This window comes from Capra hircus, chromosome 7 (assembly GCF_001704415.2).
Source record: "Capra hircus breed San Clemente chromosome 7, ASM170441v1, whole genome shotgun sequence".
Classification (NCBI taxonomy): Eukaryota; Metazoa; Chordata; class Mammalia; order Artiodactyla; family Bovidae; genus Capra; species Capra hircus.
Window position 1 is genome coordinate 86,235,508 of NC_030814.1, and position 23,703 is coordinate 86,259,210.

The following is a 23,703-nucleotide window of genomic DNA, read 5'->3' on the forward strand; positions in this document are numbered from 1 at the left end:
TAATAGCCTTTCAACTGTTCTTCCAAGCACTCTTTCTTCCCAGGTACTCCTCTCCAAACAGGTTACCTCCTTCCTACTTCTGATGAAGGTCTTTCTCACTTTGCCCTGTCCATCCTGGATGTGTATTCTTACCCGAGCCATACACAACTACTAGCAGTTAACCAAGCTCACTTGGTATTTTTACATTCTTTCAGTCCCATTCATATAATTCATTCACTCTCATGTATCCACTTCCTTCTCATTTACTTTGCCTGAAAATTCCTTTGCCTTTCTGAATACCTTTCTTAAGTGTTACCCATCCTTTAAAACTCTTATTCAAGTGTCACTTACTCCAGGAAGTTTCCCAAACTTCCTCCTGCTTTAGAGGAACATAACGCTAGTATAGCATCAGACATATTCTTCCATCAACGCTTCACCTGTCTGGTTTCCCCTAGGCTATCAGATCCTGAGGGCAGGTGTCACATGTTATTAAACTTGGACTGCCTAAAGTATAAGGTTAGAGCTGAAGTTGAATAGTCAGGCATATTTGTGGGGAAAAAAATAGTAATTAGAGTAAAAATCTTAACAGTATTTTGCACAGCTTATAAATTATAATTTTTAATTCATTGCAAGCTGGAACTTGATAATTTATTTTCCACACTTGCTGTTTTCAATAAATGATGACGGTGATGAACAAACTTTACTAACTTTGGCCAGAAAGACTTGTCCTAAAAACTTATCTGTTCAAGTTAGGGTCCCTAAATGTAGCAAGCTCTACAGGCATCTCATTTTATTGTGCTTAGATTTTTTGAGCTCTACAGATGTTGTGGGTTTTACTAAGTGAAGGTGTGTGACAACCATGAGTAACACAAGGCTATCGGCATCACTTTTCCAATATTTGCTCACTTTGGGTGTCTGTGTCACATTTTGTTAATTTCTGTGATATTTCAAGCTTTTTCATTATTACTCTATTTGTTATGGTGATCTGTGATCAGAGGTCTTAGGACTTGCTGAAGTTTCAGATGATGCTTAGCAGTTTTTAGCAATATAGTTTTTTTTAAGTAAGGTATTTACGTCATTTTTAAGATATAATTCTATTTTACACTTAATAGATTATAATATAGTAAAAACAGCTCTTATATGCATCGGGAAATCAAAAAATTTATATCTCTTGCTTAATTGTGATACTTACTTTATTGCAGTGGTCTGAAACCTCACCTGAAATATCTCTGAGATATACATGTATTAAAGTCTCACATAGTTTTTTTAATGATAACTATTATGACCAGTGTGAAGTGATACCTCATGATGGTTTTGTTTTACATTTCTTTAATAATTAGTGATTTTGAGCATATTTTCATGTACCTCTTCAGTATCTGTACGTCTTCCTTAGAGAAATGTCTGTTTAAGTCATCTGCCCATTTTTTGATTGGGTTGTTTGCTTTTTTTAACATTGAGCTGCATGGGATATTTGTATATTTTGGAGGTTAATCTCTTGTCAGTTTCTTCATTTGCAAATACTTTCTCCCATTCTCAGTGTTGTCTTTTCATTTGGTTTATGGTCTCTTTTTCTATGCAAAACTTTTAAGTTCAATTAGGTCCTTTTTTTAAAAAAACTATTTTTCATTACTATAGGAGGTGGGTCAAAAAAGACTTGCTGTGATTTATGTCAAAGAGTGTTCTGCCTATGTAACCCTCTAAGAGTTCTATAGTGTTCAGTCTTACATCTAGGTCTTTAATCCATTTGATTTTATTTTTGTGTATGGTGTTAGAGAGTGTTCTAATTGCATTCTTTTACATGTAGCTCTTCAGTTTTCCTAGCACCACTTATAGATGGATGGGATGGGGGAGGTGGGAGGGAGGGCCAAAGGGAGGGGATATATATGTACATATAGCTGATTCACTTCATTGTACAGTAGAAACTAATGCAACATTGTAAAGCAACTGTACCCCAATTTTTTAAAAGTACACCACTTTTTCTAAAGTATTGAGTTTTTTGAATAGTTCTTTTTTAATTGAAGTATAATTGATTTATAATATTAGTTTCAGATGTACAACAAAATGATTCAATATTTGTATAGATTATACTTCACTTAAAGTTATTCTAAAATACTGGCTATATTCCCTGTGCTGTACAATATATCCTTGCATATTATTATACATAGTAGTTTGTACCTCTTAACCCCCTACCCCTATCTTGCCCCCTCTCCCATTCCTCTTCTCGCTGGTTACCACTACTATGTTCTCTGTATCTGTGAGTCCATTTCTGTTTATTTATATTTTTATATTTTATTCTTTAGATTTTACATATAAGTAATAACATATACCATTTGTCTTTCTCTGACTTATTCCACTTAGCATCGTATTCTCCAGGTCCATCCACATTTTTGCAAATGAAAAAATTTCATTCTTTTTGTGACTGAGTAGTATTCCATTGTATACATATACCACATCTTTATCCATTCATCTGTTGATGGGCCTTTAGTTTGCTTTCATAACTTGAGTATCATAAATAATGCTTCTACGAACATTGGGTATATATATCTTTTTAAATTAGTGTTTTCATTTTCTTCAGACATACAGGAAATAGATGGGGAAACAGTGGAAACAGTGTCAGACTTTATTATGGGAGGCTCCAAAATCACTGAAGATGGTGACTGCAGCCATGAAATTAAAAGACGCTTACTCCTTGGAAGAAAAGTTATGACCAAACTTAAATAGCATATTGAAAAGCAGAGATATTACTTTGCCAACGAAGGTCTGTCTAGTCAAGGCTATGGTTTTTCCAGTGGTCATGTATGGATGTGAGAGTTGGACTGTGAAGAAAGCTGAGCACCAAAGAATTGATGCTTTTGAACTGTGGTGTTGGAGAAGACTCTTGAGAGTCCCTTGGACTACAAGGAGATCCAACCAGTCCATCCAAAAGGAGATCAGCCCTGGGTGTTCTTTGGAAGGAATGATGCTAAAGCTGAAACTCCAGTCCTTTGGCCACCCCATGTGAAGAGTTGACTCATTGGAAAAGACTCTGATGCTGGGAGGGATTGGGGGCAGGAGGAGAAGGGGATGACAGGGGATGAGATGGCTGGTTGGCATCACCGACTTAATGAACATGAGTTTGAGTGAACTCCGGGAGTTGGTGATGGACAGGGAGGCCTGGCGTGCTGCGATTCATGGGGTCACAAAGAGTCAGATACAACTGAGTGACTGAACTGAACTGAACTGATACCCAGAAGTGGAATTGCTGGATCACATGGTAGTTCTACTTTTAGTTTTTTGAAAAAAATTCCATACTGTTTTCCATAATGGCATTGCCAGTTTACGTTCCCACCAACAATGTATCAATATTAGGGTTCCCTTTTTTCCACATCCTCACCAGCATTTATTATTTGTGCTCTTTTTGAGAATAGCCATCCTGACAGATTTGAGATGATATCTCATTGTGGTTTTGTTTTACATTTTCCTGGTTATTAGTGATTTTGAGCATTTTTCCTATGCATGTGAGGTATTAAGAGTTTTTTTGCAAACAATTCTAATATTGTAGGGTGAATTCTAAAAGTTGGCTTTGACTGAATATATTCTTAAATGCAGCCACATTCCTTTAAAATGTTTCCAGAAATAACACACCTCTCTGATATGGTACACATGCTTTCAAAGTAATACTGTCCTTTGTATATAAAGACCATACTATTGATAAGGGGGTCAGAGACCATGTGTTTTAGCTAATAAACAACAATTGTGAATCCAAGTTGCACCAAACATAATCCTAAAGTTTGAAAAACAACAGGACACATTTTGTTTGTCCAAAACATCTAACCAAAACTAGAGGTTTCTCTCTGACTTAGAAGTAGAGCAAAGTGAGGCTCTAACCAGTTTCTTCATCAAACTATATTCAAAGAACAGCAATAAGATTTTAATCAAATTCCTTGAAAAATGGTGAGATGGTAAGTAAACTTGGGAAATGCTGAGTTAAATCTGAAGAGGTTTGTTTTCATCTTGTGTTATGTTTAATTCTTACATGACTTTCTGAAGAGATATGATAAGAAGTTTGTTGATTCTCTAAGGCAATGTCCCCTAATTTACCTGACCACAGAATTGCCCCCAACTCCACATAGGCATACTTTTTGCTTCTTTTCACATTACTTGTTTACATTTTCAGAGAAAACAATTCAGAGAGCTTGATTTCAAAATGCTATCCTAACGAAAGAACTGAGTTGCTACGAAATCTTGAAAACAGCTTTATCAAAAATATTCAAACACTAAATTAAATCTAGTAAATCAGAAAAAAAGTTGTACAGAACTTTACATATTATTTGAAAATCAAAATAAGAATTATCTCCTACTGATTCTCTACTTTGCCAACAAAGGTCTGTCTAGTCAAGGCTATGATTTTTCCAGTGGTCATGTATGGATATGAGGGTTGGACTGTGAAGAAAGCTGAGCACCGAAGAATTGATGCTTTTGAACTGTGGTGTTGGAGAAGACTCTTGAGAGTCCCTTGGAATGCAAGGAGATTCAACCAGTCCATCCTAAAAGAGATCAGCCCTGGGTGTTCATTGGAAGGAATGATGCTGAAGCTGAAACTCCAATACTTTGGCCATCTCATGCGAAGAGTTGACTCATTGGAAAAGACTCTGATGCTGGGAGGGATTGGGGTCAGGAGAAGGGGACGACAGAGGATGAGATGGCTGGATGGCATCACTGACTCGATGGACATGAGTTTGGGTGAACTCCGGGAGTTGGTGATGGACAGGGAGGCCTGGCGTGCTGCAATTCATTGGGTCACAAAGGGTCAGACATGACTGAGTGACTGAACTGAACTGATTCTCTTCTCAGCAAGTGAAACAATGGCTGCTTTGCAGGAGTGTTTTTTAACTTTTTTTCTTTTCCTTTGGCAGTATTATACCTGAATTCCTGATTAGTATTGTCAGCAATGAAGTCCTCTCCTTAGAACTCATGCCTACATTCAGTAACTGGCTATACCAGGAATACCTCTGCGGAATCTAAACTAGTTAGGAGCTGTGCTTCTGGTATATCAATCTCTCACAGATGTGCTAAGTTTACTTGCAAGTCTCAAATTGTATTGTTAAATCTGTAAATGGATCAATTAGATGCCACTTAGGTGCCAATCTCTGCTTTTATGACTGTAGTTCGTTTCTTATTGAGACATAATTCACAGAACATAAAAGAGACCATTTTAAAATGTATAATTCAGTGGGTTTGATATAACATTGTACATTACTGCCAGCTAATTTCAGAACATTTTCATCACCACCACCCAAAATATCTTGTACCTGTTAGCAGTCACTCTTAATTTCCTCCATTTCCTCACCACCAATAATTTACTTTCTTTGTGTATTTGGCTATTCTGGATATTTCAAATGAATGAAGTGAATTGAAAGTCACTCAGTCATGTCCGACTCTTTGCAACCTCATGGACTACGTAGTCCATGAATTTCTCCAGGCCCGAATACTGGGAGTAGGTAGCCGTTGTTTCTCCAGGGGAACTTCCCAACCCAGGGAGCGAACCCAAGTCTGCATTACAGGCAGATTCTTTACCAGCTGAGCCACCGGAGAAGTACAATAGGCAAATACAGTCTACTTTCTTTGTGTATTTGCCTATTCTGGTATTTCATATGAGTGGAAGTATGTAATATGTGACCTGTATTGTCTGGCTTCTTTCACTTAGCATAAGGCTTTCAAAGTTCATGCATTTGTAACATGAATCAGTACTTTATTCTTTTTATTGCTGAGCCTTTGACTGTGTGGATCACCATACACTGTGGAAAATTCTGAAAGAGATGGGAATACCAGACCACCTGACCTGCCTCTTGAGAAACATATATGCAGGGCAGGAAGCAACAGTTAGAACTAGACATGGAAAAACAGACTGGTTCCAAATATGAAAAGGAGTACGTCAAGGCTGTATATTGTCACCCTGCCTATTTACTTATATTCAGAGTACATCATGAGAAATGCTGGGCTGGAAGAAGTCCAAGCTGAAATCAAGACTGCCAGGAGAAATATCACTAACTTCAGATATGCAGATGACACCACCCTTATGGCAGAAAGTGAAGAGGAGCTAAAAAGCTTCTTGATGAAAGTGAAAGAGGAGAGCGAAAAAGTTGGCTTAAAGCTCAACATTCAGAAAACGAAGATCATGGCGTCCAGTCCCATCACTTCATGGGAAATAAATGTGGAAACAGTGTCAGAATTTATTTTTGTGGGCTCCAAAATCACTGCAGATGGTGCCTGCAGCCATGAAATTAAAAGACGCTTACTCCTTGGAAGGAAAGTTATGACCAACCTAGATAGAATATTGAAAAGCAGAGACATTACTTTGCCAACAAAGGTCCATCTAGTCAAGGCTATGGTTTTTTGGGTACTCATGTATGGATGCGAGAGTTAGACTGTGGAGAAAGCTGAGCGCCAAAGAATTGATGCTTTTGAACTGTGATGTTGGAGAAGACTCTTGGGTGTCCCTTGGACTGCAAGGAGATCCAACTGGTCCATTCTAAAGGAGATCAGTCCTGGAATTTCTTTGGAAGGACTGATGCTAAAGCTGAAACTCCAGAACTTTGGCAACCTATGAGAAGACCTGACTCATTGGAAAAGACTCTGATGCTGGGAGGGATTAGGGGCAGGAGGGGAAGAGGACGACAGAGGATGAGATGTCTGGATGGCATCACTGACTCGATGGATGTGAGTCTGAGTGAACTCCAGGAGTTGGTGATGGACAGGAAGGCCTGGTATGCTGCAGTCCATGGGGTCGCAAAGAGTCGGACACGACTGAGCGACTGAACTGAACTGAATATTCCATTGAATGAACATAACAATTATTTTATCAATTAATCTATTATGAGGCATTGAGTTATTGTGAATAATGCTGCTAGTTTTCTGTGTTAATTTGTTTTTGATCCTCTTGGATATGTAGCTAAGAGTAGAATTGGTCATTTATATAACCTAATGCTTAACTTTTTTGAGAAACTGTCCAAATATTTGCCACAGAGGCAGCAACATTTTTCATTTCCATCAGCAACGTATGAAGATGCAAACTTCTCCACATCCTCATGCACATCTGTTTTTCCCCAAATATATGAAGAAATATTTAACTCAACAAAAAAAGGCAACCCAATGAAAATGGACGAATGATTTAAATAAACAGTAAAATGTACAAATAGCTAATGAGCACATGAAAAGATGCTCAGCATCATTAGTCATTCAGTTCAGTTCAGTCGCTCAGTTGTGTCCGACTCTTTGCGACCCCATGAATTGCAGCACACCAGGCCTCCCTGTCCATCACTAACTCCCGGAGTTCACTCAAACTCATGTCCATCGAGTCCGTGATGCCATCCAGCCATCTCATCCTCTGTCGTCCCCTTCTCCTCCTGCCCCCAATCCCTCCCAGCATCAGAGTCTTTTCCAATGAGTCAACTCTTCACATGATGTGGCCAAAGGACTGGAGTTTCAGCTGTAGCATCAGTCCTTCCAAAGAATACCTAGGACCGATCTCCTTTAGAATGGACTGGTTGAATCTCCCTGCAGTCCAAGGGACTCTCAAGAGTCTTCTCCAACACCACAGTTCAAAAGCATCAATTCTTTGGTGCTCAGCTTTCTTCACAGTCCAACTCTCACATCCATACATGACCACTGGAAAAACCATAGCCTTCACTAAATGGACCTTTGTTGGCAAAGTAATGTCTCTGCTTTTCAATATGCTATCTAGGTTGGTCATAACTTTCCTTCCAAGGAATAAGCGTCTTTTTATTTCATGGCTGCAGTCACCATCTGCAGTGATTTTGGAGCCCACAAAAATAAATTCTGACACTGTTTCCACTGTTTCCCCATCTATTTCCCATGAAATGATGGGACCAGATGCCATGATCTTCGTTTTCTGAATGTTGAGTTTTAAGCCAACTTTTTCACTCTCCTCTTTCACTTTCATCAAAAGGCTTTTTAGCTCCTCTTCACTTTCTGCCATAAGGGTGGTGTCATCTGCATATCTGAGGTTATTGATATTTCTCCCGGCAATCTTGATTCCAGCTTGTGTTCTTCCAGTCCAGCGTTTCTCATGATGTGTACTCTGCATGTAAGTTAAATAAGCAGTGTGACAATATACAGCCTTGACATACTCCTTTTCCTATTTGGAACCAGTCTGTTGTTCCATGTCCAGTTCTAACTGTTGCTTCCTGACCTGCATATAGGTTTCTCAAGAGGTAGGTCAGATGGTCTGGTATTCCCATCTCTTTCAGAATTTTCCACAGTTTATTGTGATCCACACAGTGAAAGGCTTTGGCATAGTCAATAAAGCAGCAAGATACCACATCTAGTTCTTTTTAAATTGAGTAGAACAACACTCATCATTTTTTCATTTTTCTTGAGGACATCCATAGTTAGCTCCAGAGCAGGGCAAATGAATTCATCAGTATTAAAACTCTGGTGATATTGTCCTTCTGTAAGCCTTTGACAAAGGGTTATTTTTAGTCATAGGCATTGAAACTTAGCTTGCCCATTTCACTATTCACCCTGCTCCTTTCTCTGTTTACGTTTCTGCTTCATGCACATTATCAGAGATACTCTATATTTTTCCCTATGTGTTCCCTAAATCTCTGATAACCTTTGGCCATACGGAAGAGATTAATTTCCAATTTTCAAGAGAAAACATTACTTCTCAAACAATATTTGAAGATGTGATCTTTGTGGATTATTGCCAGCACCTCCTTACTATCATTTTGTAGTCTTCTATCTTTGCATAGTTTAATCTTTGATCCAACAAGCCTTCATTCTTAAATGGATTATATTTCCTTTTAGAGACTATTCAAGAACCTCAATTTAAAAACATAGTTAAATGTAACTTAATACAGCATTGAATAGAAGTATCAAGGTGAAATTTCAGAGTGTATCAGATATTACCATTTTATAGCTAACATTTATGAAAATACAAGATCATCATCTCTGCAATTATGCATGTTTTTGAGAAATGCTTCTAATATATGTACCACACTCAGACATACATGTGTTTCTAATAAAATGCTGGAAGAAAGACCTTTAGAATAAAAGGTAGTGACCTACTTAAATTTTATGTATGTTCTCTCTTTGAGACTACAAAGTTACACAGGTAAGATTTTAGTTTAAAGATAATGGGAGGTACTTATAAGAATCATTCCATGTGCATATTAAACCCTTTTCTTCATGACAAAGGATAATATCATTTTTAAATATAAACCTTGCTCATTTTGCATGCCAGTAGGAAAAATACAGTATCATGTAATTGCTTTAAAAGAGGTCATTAAAAGTGAAAAATATACCTTGGCATGACATTTTCAGTTTTATAAAACTGCTTCATTTGCCAGTTTTAAAGAATATGCCAAAGCATACACACTGATGCTTGAGAGTAAATTATGAGAGACCATATTGGCAATACTTATTTTAGAAGCACTTGTCTCTCAGTGGAATTTTGATGACTGTTTTCAATGTATATTTATGCATATTAACAACATTTGAATTCCTACTTGATGATAATGCTGCCTTTCAAATACTGAGCTTTAAAGCGGGCTTAAAAGGTTTCATTAAAGGCACTACTTTTCATTTTATCTCCCAGCATACACTTGCTTATTCCTCATCCAAGATGCAGTCATCTGCATTACAAAACCTTTTCTGTTTCAAGAATCAGGAACCTTTTCATTTTTCCCAGAGAATCATTGCAAGTTATAACCAAAGAAACAGTTACATAGAAACCAAAGCGTCCCATGTGCAGTAGCCTGTTTGTAACCCATTCTCACCCGACCAAACGGATGGTCAATACTAGTGAGAAACAGTCAAAAACAAGTTCTATGACTTGAACATTCAAAGGACTTTAAGGCAAAATTGACTTAGTGAGAGGCTACAGTTTCCTTTTATATATGCTCTTTCCATGTGTGGTCCTCTGCTAGGTATGCTGCCTTTGATAATTTACATTTAAAAGGGCATGTTAAGTCGTTTTATGGATATGTTTCATCTCCCATCACTGCTAACAGATTTGAAAAATGGAATGTGTTTCCTCTATTACTGATTTTTATCACTTTCCCTGTGGCAAATATGGGTTTTTATTTTTTGACTCTTGATGAAACGGGAACATGCTCTGTCTTTCAGCTGAGAGCTGATGGTATAAAATGTGCAGCAGGATCTCAGGACTGTTCATAAAGCAGCAATTCCTTCTGAAGATAATCTACAAATTCTACATCACTTCTCCTTGTTAACGTCAAGCCTGACCATTTCATGAATCTCTAGGGCTACAGCGTAACTCCCATCCTTTGATCTTTCTGAAGGGCCTCTGCAATTCAGGAAAAGAAGGTGCTCTTATAGAATAGCTATGGGCCATTATGGGGGCTGTGTTAAAAACTCTTTTCCAGTCTCCTCCACCATTTTATTCAGTCTTTTTAGTTGGATTCTCCCAACTTTCTAAAGTAGGAGCTGCATCACGAACTCTATAGCACTCTGTCAATTGACACATCTGCTGGATCCATATACTATGACTTCTTGGACGAGTGCTTTTTCCATACGTTTTCAACTCAGATTTTAAAAGCACACATTTTTCAAGGGAATTTTAAAGCAACTTAGGTTAAACTTTTTTTTTTTTTTAAACGGCATCAGAACAAGTCAAAAGCATAAAAATGAATAGATAAGAAAAGAGAGGTTTTATGTCCTGAGTCAAATATAATTGATATTCACTGAACGTTTATTATGTGTAAAGCAGTGTCTTAAGGACTCAACCTGGATAACCTCATTTAGTTTTTATAACAAGCAGATGAAGTGCTTAGTCTTACCATCCCCATTTCAAATGATCAGAGAAAAGCTATTAATGAGCAACATGTCCAGAATCATATACTAATAAAAAGTGGTGCTGTGATTAAGATGAAAACCTCTCTAAACTGGCACAGCTTCAAGACAGAAGAAACTGTCCTCCTTAGGTTAGCCCTAGGAAACTAGACTATGGGCCACTATTTGCACTTGTTGAGTTACTCGTATCTGGAAATCAAATATGAACTTTAGATGGTACATCACTACTCAGTTTTTGGATAATACTATCTACCCACTTTAACACAAAACTTTTGCCATAACCATTGAAGAAAATTATGTAAAAGTACATAAAATTTTAAGTATTCTTAAACTGGTATCAGTTCAGTTCATTTCCGACACTTTGCAACCCCATGGACTGCAGCACACCAGGCCTCCCTGTCCATCACCAACTCCCGGACTGTACCTAAACTCATGTCCATTGAATCGGTGATGCCATCCAAGCATCTCATCGTCTGTTGTCCCCTTCTCCTCCTGCCCTCAATCTTTCCCAGCATCGGAATCTTTTCAAATGAGTTCAGATCTTCGCATCAGGTGGACAAAGAATTGGAGTTTCAGCTTCAACATCAGTCCTTCCAATGAACACCCAGGACTGATCTTTAGAATAGACTGGTTGGATCTCCTTGCAGTCCAACGAACTCTCGAGAGTCTTCGCCAACACCACAATTCAAAAGCATCAGTTCTTCGGTGCTCAGCTTTCTTCACAGTCCAACTCACACATTCATACATGACTACTGGAAAAACCATAGCTTTGACTAGATGGACCTTTGTTGACAAAGTAATGTCTCTGGTTTTTAATATGCTGTCTAGATTGGTCGTAACTTTCCTTAAAAGGAGTAAGCGTCTTTTAATTTCATGGCTGCAATCACTATCTGCAGTGATTTTGGAGCCCCAAAAAATAAAGTCAGCCATTGTTTCTACTGTTTCCCCATCTATTTCCCATGAAGTGATGGGACCGGATGCCATGATCTTCATTTTCTGAATGTTGAGCTTTAAGCCAACTTTTTCACTCTCCTCTTTCACTTTCATCAAGAGGCTCTATAGTTCATCATTTCTGCCAAGAGGGTGGTGTCATCTGCATACCTGAGGTTATTGATATTTGATATTTGAAATCTTGATTCCAGCTTGTGCTTCCTCCAGCTCTGCATGTAAGTTAAATAAGCAGGGTAACAATATACAGCCTTGACACACTCCTTTTCCTATTTGGAACCAGCCTGTTGTTCCATGTCCAGTTCTAACTGTTGCTTCCTGACCTTCATACAGGTTTCTCAAGAGGCAGGTCAGGTGGTCTGGTATTCCTATCTCTTTCAGAACTTTCCACAGTTTATTGTGATCCACACAGTCAAAGGCTTTGGCATAGTCAATAAAGCAAAAATAGATGTTTTTCTGGAACTCTCTTGCTTTTTCCATGATCCAGTGGATGTTGGCAATTTGATCTCTGGTTCCTCTGCCTTTTCTAAAACCAGCTTGAACATCTGGAAGTTCATGGTTCACGTATTGCTGAAGCCTGGCTTGGAGAATTTTGAGCATTACTTTGCTAGCATGTATGTAGGTGCAATTGTGCAGTAGTTTGAGCATTCTTTGGGATTGGAATAAAAACTCACCTTTTCCAGTCCTGTGGCCACTGCTGAGTTTCCCAAATTTGCTGACATATTGAGTACAGCACTTTCACAGCATCATCTTTTAGGATTTGAAATAGCTCAACTGGGATTCCATCATCTTCACTAGCTTTGTTTGTAATGATGCTTCTTAAGGCCCATTTGACTTCACATTCCAGGATGTCTGGCTCTAGGTGAGTGATCACACCATTGGATTAACTGAGTCATGAAAATCTTTTTTGTATAGTTCTCCTGTGTAGTGTTGCCACTTCTTCTTAATATCTTCTGCTTCTGTCAGATCCATACCATTTCTGTCCTTTTTTGAGCCCATCTTTGCATGAAATGTTCCCTTGGTATCTCTAATTTTCTTGAAGAGATCTCTAGTCTTTCCCATTCTGTCATTTCCTCTATTTCTTTGCACTGAGGGAGGCTTTCTTATCTCTCCTTGCTATTCTTTGGAACTCTGCATTCAGATGAGTACATCTTTCCTTTTCTCCTTTGCTTTTCATTTCTCTTCTTTTTGCAGCTATTTGTAAGGCCTCCTCAGACAGCCATTTTGCTTTTTTGCATTTGTTTTCCTTGGGGATGGTCTTAATCCCTGTCTCCTGTACAATGTCACAAACCTCTGTCCATAGTTCATCAGGCACTCTATCAGATCTGGTCCTTCAAATCTATTTCTCACTTCCACTTTATAATCATAAGGGATTTGATTTAGGTCATATCTGAATGGTTCAGTGGTTTTCCCCACTTTCTTCAACTTAAGTCTGAATTTGGCGATAAGGACTTCATGTTCCAAGCCACAGTCCACTCCTGGTTTTGTTTTTGCTGACTGTATAGAGCTTCTCCATCTTTGGCTTCAAATAATATAGTCAATCTGGTTTCAGTGTTGGCCATCTGGTGATGTCCATATGTAGTGTCTTCTCCTGTGTTGTTGGAAGAGGGCGTTTGCTATGACCAGTGCGTTCTCTTGGCAAAACTCTGTTAGCCTTTTCCCTGCTTCATTCTGTACTCCAAGGCCAAATTTGCCTGTTACTCTAGGTGTTTCTTGACTTCCTACTTTTGCATTCCAGTCCCTTAGAATGAGAAGGACATCATTTTGGGGTGTTAGTTCTAAAAGGTCTTGTAGGTCTTAGTAGAACCATTCAACTTCAGCTTCTTTAGTGTTACTGGTTGGGGCATAGACTTGGATTAACTGTGATATTGAATGGTTTGCCTTGGAAATGAACAGAAATCATTCTGTCATTTTCGAGACTGCATCCAAGTACTGCATTTTGGACTCTTTTGTTGACTATGATGGCTACTTCATTTCTTCTAAGGGAGTCTTGCTCACAGTAGTAGATATAATGGTCATCTGAGTTAAATTCATCCATTCCAGTCCATTTTAGTTTGCTGATTCCTAGAATGTTGACGTTCACTCTTGCCATCTCCTGTTTGAGCACTTCCAGTTTGCCTTGACTCATGGACCTGACATTCCAGGTTCCTATGCAATGTTGCTCTTATAGCATCGGACCTTGCTTCCATCACCAGTCACATCCACAGCTGGGTGTTGTTTTTGCTTTGGCTCCATCCCTTCATTCTAACGTTATTTCTCCACTGATCTTTAGCAGCATATTGGGCACCTACCAACCTGGGGAGTTCATCTTTCAGCATCCTATCTTTTTGCCTTTGCATACTGTTCATGGGGTTCTCAAAGCAGGAATGCTGAAGTGGTTTGCCATTCCCTTCTCCAGTGGACCACATTCTTTCAGACCTCTCCACCATGACACATCTGTCTTAGGTGGCCCCACATGGCATGGCCTAATTTCATTGAGACAAACAAGGCTGCTGTCCATGTGATCAGATTGGCTAGTTTTCTGTGATTGTGGTTTCAGTCTGTCTGCCCTCTGATGCCCTCTCTCAGCGCCTACCATCTTACTTGGGTTTCTCTTAGCTTGGATGTGGGTATCTCTTCACGGCTGATCCAGCAAAGCACAGCCACTCTTCCTTACCATGTATATATATACATATATATATATGAATATGGTATCTATACATATATATGAGGATGAAATATATATGTATATGTATTTTTATTTCATCTTACTGAGAACCCTTTTCAGTAGATAAAAATATGATAGATATAAAATCTAAGCACTTTGGATTGGCAAAAGCATAGCCTTGTGGATGGTCAGTAAATAAAGGAGAAAAACATTTCTTCCCACTAGAAATGAGCAATATTTGTGGAGAAAATCAATCTCTATAAAAACACACCAATAAAAGTCTTGTATATATAATCCTGGATAAATTTCAGCTGTAAAAGTTGAGGATTATCTGAAAACCATATCCCAATCCATTGCCATTCTTGAATAGAAGAGACAATGACAGGTGGTAGAAACTTAAGAGGCTCAGGCCAAGCAGAATGATTAAAGAGGAACCCCTCCCAGGAGTGAACAAAGAGCATTCTTGAGATACTAGCTAAGTGTTTTCACTAAATTTTGAGAAGAAAAATAAAAAATTTATACTCAAACTCTGGTGTATAGTATTAGAATGATTTGTGCATTTGTTCCAAGCAAACTGTATTAAAAAATATGTAGTTATCCTCCATAAAGTCATCAGTGTAAGGAACAATCCAGGTATTCTGTACTGGATATTTGAATTTTAACCCAAAGACAATGAAAATAAGTGGGATAAAGCCCCTCAGGGTTAGTTCTAGACTTTCTGAGGCTGTATTGCTTGAAAATGGCACACTGAGGTGGTTTGTGCTGAGAATATTCCCTTTATGATGGTTAGAAATGGGCAGGAAAGACTGTTTCTGCAGGAGGCATCTCTATGTCCTGCAGGAGGGAGCCTTCATGATGCTAGGGCTTGAAATGGGCTGGAGAGAGCTTTTTCCCCCTACCCAACCCACAGTAGCTACTGCTGAACTGGAACATTCCATTTTTTTTTAGCAGAAAGCACTCTGAGAGCAGCTTGTTCTGAAATCTATCCTGTGTGTCAGGTTAGCACAGAAGAAACAGGAAAACAGGTTGGGTTTGATGTCATTTGTAACAGAAGACAAAACAATTAGAGGAGGACAAAGACAATATGGTTTGCTGGATGGAAGGGAGGATCAGGAAGTCTGAGTCCCAGTGACAGATGGATCACTAATTATACGATCTTGTCACCACACTGCTTTGAGGCCCTTCCAATTATGGATGCACTTATGTGCCAGGCCTGTCACCTCAAGGAAAAGCTTCATCTGCACTACTGCCATCACCAGGGAGAAGAATTGCAATGGATTTTTCAAAATCAAGGATGCTGGCAGAAAGTTTAATAGTAAAAGAGAATGAGAAAGCCATCCACGGCTCCTAATCATGTTTACCCAAGGAAGACAAAAAATATCAAGACGTTTCAGGTTTGGTAAAAATCACAGAGCAATTGAAAGATATTGAACATGCCAAAACTTCCCAAAATCTCTGTGCCAGATCAAATTGGAAGTGACGAATACCAGAACCCATAGATGAAATCTAGCAATTGATAGTGACTGATGGACCAAAATGCATCAGCTCCCTTTCTAATGCTTTCCTCCAAGATGGAAGACAGTCCCCAAAATACCCTATAGGTTCAGTGTTGCCTTGAGGCCAAGGAGCAAGAAATTATCTGCAACGTTAAAATGTTAAGAGAAAATAAACTTCAAGAGGGTGTAATAGAGATTGACAGACTGATTGCTTTCTTCCATTTTTATAGTTTTTAACACAATATCAGAAGCTTATTTTTGAATGATGAATGTGTGCAACCAAAAGCAAAAACTAATATTAAAAATACGAAATAACTAAATCAAGTCAGTTGTCTCTTATACAATACTGCCATAAGATTTATTCTTATCTGGTTGTGCTAAACTAGGGAATGGTGCAAAATTCTTTCTTGGCTAAATAAGCAAAGCAGACTACAGTCAGGGACACTGCTAGTTCATAAGCATCTTTTGCTCTGACAAGACAAAATGTCCCCTCTGGGCAGATACAGCCTTGTGAATACTTGGCTTGGAGAGCAGACGATGTTTTTGAGCAAACTAGAAAACTGTAGTCCTCCCTCCTATGGCTGCAGTCCCATGATGGGCCCTAAATGATTGGGGGCTATACACTAGATTTTAGCCCCAATTTACCTGCTTGGCGAGGAACAACTGTGCCTTACACTTTCTGCACAACTGTATGTGATATCAGTGCCTATACCTTAATGTCATTTTTATAAACGAAAAGGTAATGTATGGAGTTTAGAAAGATATACTAACCTGTCAACAGCATATTGGTATCGATGAATTGTGAAACTGTAGTATTTTTATGTTTTATGATCTGTAATTTACATATAAAGTTATCCTCAAATCAGTATCATTACTGAATTAAAAAGAATAAATAGTAAAAACTATTAATTTTTAAATCCCTTTTCATGGAGATTTTCTCTCATACCAACACTTTTTTTGCCACTTATTTTCACTTTGCATTACTATCTACTGTTTTGGTTGTTATATATTAAATGAATTATAATTATTAGCATTTTCTAGCATTGTCTGATCATTGACATTAGATATTTCTTCTAAATTGGGGTGTGGAAGAAAGCTAACTTTGAATCTTGCCTCTAACCCTTTCTACTTTGGAAATCTCGGTCATTTATTCCAAAAGTTTTCCCTCATCTGTAAAATGTAATATTTAGATTGTAAGATAGCTAAAAAGCATAAAATTATTGTATCAATTTTGGCTATGCCTCAGAGGTTTTAGTTAATGGTAATTACTATTTTATTTTTTGCAGTTTCCTTAAAACTTACTTTTATTATACACGGCACAAAAATAGTCTCCTATGACTCCCTGTGACATTAACTGGTTACTCATTTCAGAAAAACTGCACTTAAGTAACTCCAAAAATACATGTGCTCAAAGAAATTTGTTTCATGTCTCCTAAGTTTATAATACATCTGAATTTGTTAAGGATTGGAATGAGAATTAGTTGAACTATTCAGAGCAGGAAAGTGTTTACCTAAAATGTTCATATGCACAAGCTGATGTTAAGAGTAGGAGTCATTTTCCTTATGGGTCATGTCCCGTAGAGGTGGCAGAGGCAGGAAGTGGGGAAAAGGAACAGATGGGAGGTAGAGGCCGCCTACATTGTCAGTCCAGAGTGTCCCTGAGAATAAGGAGTCAACCTCTGGTCTCCAGATTGTTAGCTGACTTAGAAACAGCCCAGAAAATAGCTTGGAAATAATCCTATAAGAAAAGTCAAAGGTTTGATTTCTAGGACCAATTCCACAATTTCTGACTTTGCAATTTTTAGCAAACTCAGATTTTCAAATTGCCAGTGTTATCTCTAAAATTTGAAAAGAACGACTCTAATTTTCTGAGACTCAAAAGAGGTAAGTATAGAAAATTATTTTTTATTGAATTATATTCCCTTACAATGTTGTGTTAATGTGTGTGCATGCTAAATCACTTCACTCGTGTCCAACTCTGTGTGACCCTATGGACAGCAGCCTGCCAGGCTCCTCTGTCAGGCAAGAATACTGGAGTGGATCGCCATTTCCTTCCCCAGGGGATCTTCCCAACCCAGCGACCAAACCCGGCTCCCTTACATCTACCTGGGTTGCCAGTCATGTTCTTTACCGCTAGCGCCACCTGGGAAGCCGTAGTTTCAGGTGTACAGCAGAGCAGTTCAGTTACACATGCATCTATATTTGTCTTTTTTCAGACTCATTTCCCTTCTAGATTACTACAAAATATTGAGTATAGTTTCCTGCGCTATAGAGTAGGTCCTTGTTGGTTAGCTATTTTATATATAGTAGCGGGTATATGTGCATCTCAAACTCCTAATTTACCCCTCCCCCACTTTTCCCCTTTGGTAACCATACTTTCCCCACCCCCCCCCATGCCTGTGGTTCTATTTCTGTTTTGTATGTAAGTTCATTGGTACCTCTTTCTTGAGATCTTACATATAAGCAATAACAGATATTTTCCTTTCTCTGTCTGATTTACATCACTGTGCTAATCTCTGGGTCCATCCATGTTGCTACAGATGGTGTTACTTCATTCTTTATTACGGCCAAGTAATATCCTGTTATATATATTTGTGCCACATCTTCTTTATCCATTCTTCTATCAATGGGCATTTAGGTTGCTTCTATGTCTTGGCTATTGTAAATAGTGTTGCTGTGAACATTGGAGTGCATGTATCTTTTCAAACGAGAGTTTTCTCCAGATGTCTGTCCAGGAGCGGGAGTTCCTTTTGTTGTTATTTGCTACCACTTTAGATTATAAAAAGGAATACAGCCTATTTTAGAGAGCAAACCACTTACAAAAAGTCGTTCCTTAGTGCCAAAAATGTCATTTAGCAAAATAAATGAGAAAGAATGCAAGATCCTTTTACATGAAAACTTATAAAATAGGATACCAATTAGGAAACCCTCTAAAATGCTCTTCCAAGATTAAAAATGGAATCTCAGAACAAATGACAAACTTTCTAATCATTTAACCTTGGGAACCATTCCAATCAGTTGGTTCTAAAGATGAATAACTAAATAAAACTATTCAAGCTTTTCCTCTGGTCATCTCACTGCTGTCCTTTCAACTGCCATAAAACAAAAATCATTAATGGGGTGACCAGGAAGCTTGATAGAGAAAGGATAATCTCTACCAGCTTTGGCCCATGGACACCCTTTCATTGGCCTGCCCAGCCAGGACTGTTAAGGTGGCAAGTAAATCTCTATTGAATGGATTCATTTTGAGTTTGGACTAACTTGTTACTAAAACCTAATTGTATTTTAATTAATCATCAATGAACATTCGTTAGCTTCCTTTTTAGTATAAATTATATAATCATGATGAGCCATCAAGAGAGTGATATGTCAAGACTAATTCAGCTTTGTTCCAAAGGAAAGATTATTAAACCAAAGAGCTGAGCAGGCATTTACACCAACCAGTAAGAGTTGCAGTGAATTATTAGGCTAGAGAAAGGTGTATTTGTTTTGAATTAAATATGTAGCTTGGGAACATTTTGCCAAGCAGGATTTTGTGGAGATTCTATTAACACAAATTGTAGTTTTTGTTCAGTTGCTAAGTGGTGTCCAATTTTTTGGGACTGCAGCATACCAGGCTTCCCTGTCCTTTCACCATCTCCTGAAGTTTGCTCAAACTCATGTGCATTGAGTTGGTGATGTCATCAAACCATCTCATCCTCTGTTACCCCCTGCTCCTCCTGCCATCAATCTTTCCCAGCATCAGGGTCTTTTCCAGTGAGTCAGCTCTTCCCATCGGGTGATCAAAGTATTGGAGCTTCAGCTTCAGCATCAGTCCTTCCAATGAATATTCAGGGTTGATTTCTTTTAGGATTGACTGGTTGGATCTCCTTGCTGTCCAAGGGACTCTCAAGAGTCTTCTCTAGCACCACAGTTCAAAATCATCAGTTCTTTAGCACTCAGCTTTCTTTATGGTCCAATTCTCACAGCTATACTCGACTGTTGGAAAAACCATCGCTTTGACTATATGAAACTTTGTTGGCAAAGTAATGTCTTTGCTTTTTAACATGGTGTCTAGGTTTGTTATAGCTTTCCTTTCAAAAATCAGTTGTCTTTTAATTTCATGGCTGCAGCCACTGTCCACAGTGATTTGGAGCCCAAGGAAATTAACTGAAATAATAGAACATTATTCATAATACAGTCATCTATCTGTTTATCTGTCTATGTCTGTCTACATATCTACCTGCCTTTCTGCTTCTGTATTGATTGGTCCATTGATGATACACACAAAAAATTAGGCTCTTTTCCTCCAGCTTCAGTTGGGTAGGGCTTTTGTATGATCCTAATGACAAAAGCACAAACATCAAGTGATCGAGTAAAACCAATCTCTTAATCTATAAATCCTAACACTGATAGGTAATAAGTAGTAGATATTTATCAGAAAATGTATTTCCAATGTTTATCAATATTAAAATTTGAAAAAAAATTAAGTGCCAAAAATGCAAAAATATGCATAGGAACTGAAATCAGCCAGAGGAAAAACTTTATATGAACTGAAAATGCAGCCATCATAAAAGAGAATATTAAAGAGAGATAACAGTGGAAGTATAAGGAGTAAAACAGTATCAGATGTGAGTAACTAACAAGCATTAATTAAGTTGAAGGAGCAGAACATGGTAAACAATATAAAGTTTAAAATAAACCTAGACATTTTAATGCAAAAATAGAAAAGAGTTAAATCTGTTTAAAAAATGAACTTTTACTGAGTAACTATTTATAAGTAAATGTATGTTTGTGTGTGTGTGTGTATATATATATATACATATACATATACAAAGTATGTTTGCATATATATATAGCAAAAAAAGTGTGAAAGTGTTAGTTGCCCAGTTGTGTCTGACTCCTTGCCCTGTGGCCCTTGTGGGACTGCAGCCCACCAGGGCTCTTCTGTCCATGGAATTCTCCAGGCAGGAATACTAGAGTGGGTTGCCATTCCCTTCTCCAGGGGGTATTCCTAATGCAGGGATCAAACCCAGGTCTCCTGCATTGCAGGCAGACTCTTTACTATCTGAGCCACAAATATAGGTCTTCCTAGGTGGTGCTAGTGCTAAAGAACCCACCTGCTTTAATGAAGGAGGTATAAGAGACCAGCAGTATATAGATCCCTGGGTCAGGGAGATCATCCCCCGGAGAAGGGAATGGCAACCCAGTCCAGTATTCCTGCCTAGAGAATCCCATGGACAGAGAAGCCTGATGGGCTATAGTCCATAGTGTCACAAACAGTCAGACATGACTGAAGCGACTTACCACACAGGCACATATAACGATTTGGTAGGCAGATTATGAACCATGTTACCTGGAGACAATCATTAAAAGATTAAGAGAATACTTTAGCAGCGGAGCAATAGATAGCTATTTGTGAATGATACCAGTCTAAAAGGAAAAAGAAGGACAATCAGATTTATTAAAACATTTCCTTTAGACAACAATATAGTAAGTAATTTTAAAACCAAATTAATCGTGGAAACGGGGAAAAGTATGATACTAGACATTTAGAATCACAGTTGTGGAAAAAAAGGGAAAAAATAAACTCATTTATATTAGCCAGTAAAATTTTCTAACTCATCGTTTAAAATTCCACTTTTACAAAAGGATGATTTTAAATGGATATTGATTTTCTATTTTATAAACAAACCAAATAAGCAAACATAGAATCAAAAGAAATCTTTAGTCATCAATATATATTCTTTCATTAGATATTTGCTTAAAAGTATCTTTGGATTTTGAAAAGTAGATATAGTTTACAAAATTAATTTAGACTTTGCCTTAATGGGAAATACACAATTGAATGTTCCAAAGTTAGGAATTATTATATCTTTAATAGTAGCTAACATTTATTAAAGATTTGTTTCAGGTACTGTGCTAAGGAATTCACTACATGCTTTAGCAGATGTAATTAACCCAATTTTTACAGGTGAAAAATCTGAACTTGGACATTGAAACCCAGTAACCCAAATTTGCTCTGAAATGGGGACTGCTTTCAAACTGAGCAGTCTGCTGCCAGAGGCACATGCTTCCCCTCTGGCTAAATTTTGTGATCCTGGGAAGAAAGACCACAGACAGACTAGGGCCCTCGGGTTACAGCACCGAAGCGCTCAGACCAGAAAGGTGTGGTTCCCACATTATTATATTTTATTTTCTGAGTATGACATTTCTACAGCAAGAAATTATAATGCTAATACAGCAGTGTTCATGTACTGGACAGATAGTCTTTACCAAATATGTAAGTTAGCTGCAGTTTGCCTCCAAAAAAATAGGGAGCTGCCATAAAAATAAGGGAGAAAGGCTCAGTGAGCCTCCCTTGGACAGGCCTGCTTCACCTGGCACCCAGCTGGAATCCAGTCTTACATATCATTATATCTCACGTTAATAAAAATCATAGCAACAGGGCAAAAATAGCAAACCTGAGATAGATTTTTATTGAAATGTGTCTAAGGAGACAGAGGAGGGAGCTAGCATCTCATAGTTCAGAGTTAAGTTCTCGAAAACCACTTAACCATCTTTACTGTTTCTCTTTCTCTCTCAGCCCACTGCCAGTGTTTTTACCGGCTTTCAATGTCTCTCTTCTTTGTTTCCTCTTCTCTGAACTCTGGATTATCCGCTCAGTGTCTCTTTCCCCTTCTTACCTGGTTTCTGTGATTTTGCATGTTCTTCTATCTTGTTCAACAAAAGGTATCTCAGGAGTTACTCATTTAAGAAGGTTCAGAGTGGTGGGGAGGAAATGGCCCTACTGAAGATTAAGCAAGTTTTCCCTAGTCATCCTTGTAATGGCATTAAGATAAGCAGAGAAGAAACTGAAGCCCAGAGCCTCCATCTCTAATCTGCCCTGGAGTCTTTACTAATCAGTTCAGCATGGAAGACCTCTGCTTTTCCCCACATATTTGAAACTATTGCAATACAAAGGCACCACCATTTATACCTAGAGAAACAGAATGCTTTCAGGTTTGGATATGAACATTCTCTCTGCTTGCGGAGAATTCAGTTCTTATCAATCCAGGCTGAGAAGGAGCAGGAGTCCTTATAAACAGAGAATGGAAGGTAAAGAGTATGTTGGCCACGTTCATCTGGGTTTCCGGCACAGATTTTCATCCTTATTTTCTATGTCCTGTGAGAGGTACCAAAATTGAGGATTATGCCACAAGAGGGTAGAGGATACTGTCACTTTTAATGTCGTAGTGTAATTTCTTGAAATACCGCCAAAGACGTCTACTTACTGTTCTATCACACAAACTCACACATGGCCTTTGTGAGGGCGTTTGTATCAATAAATGAGTCCCATTCACCACTATCAACAGCAATTAAGGGGAGCCTTGAGTGTAGGTTACAGTCACTCAAAGTAAGCAGTGTCTTGTGAGGTCAGAAGACTATGCCTCTGTGGGACTTTATATCTCCAACATCCAGGTCTACCAAGGTCTCTAAACCCGCACATGTCTACCGAGAACCACAAACCCCCCGCCCACACTGATGGTCCCTTTCTGTATTCTGCCCGAAGACCGTTGGGCCTTATCTTACCACGTTCTCATTTTTGCGGGTGTAAACCCCCGCATTCTAAGTCCTCCTTCATCTCACACACCCTAATCTCTGGATGGCTCTGATTTTACCTTTTCTAACCCCATGTTTTATGCCCCCACAATTTGGGGAAGCCCTTTTGTATGCTTCCTGTGACTCAAAAATCTCATGTATCCTCATCCGTTTCTCTGAGCATTTCCTTCGTTTTTTGCTCCAAAACTATCTAGACCTGGGTTGAAGACACTACTGCCGTGTGAGTAATGGCTGTTT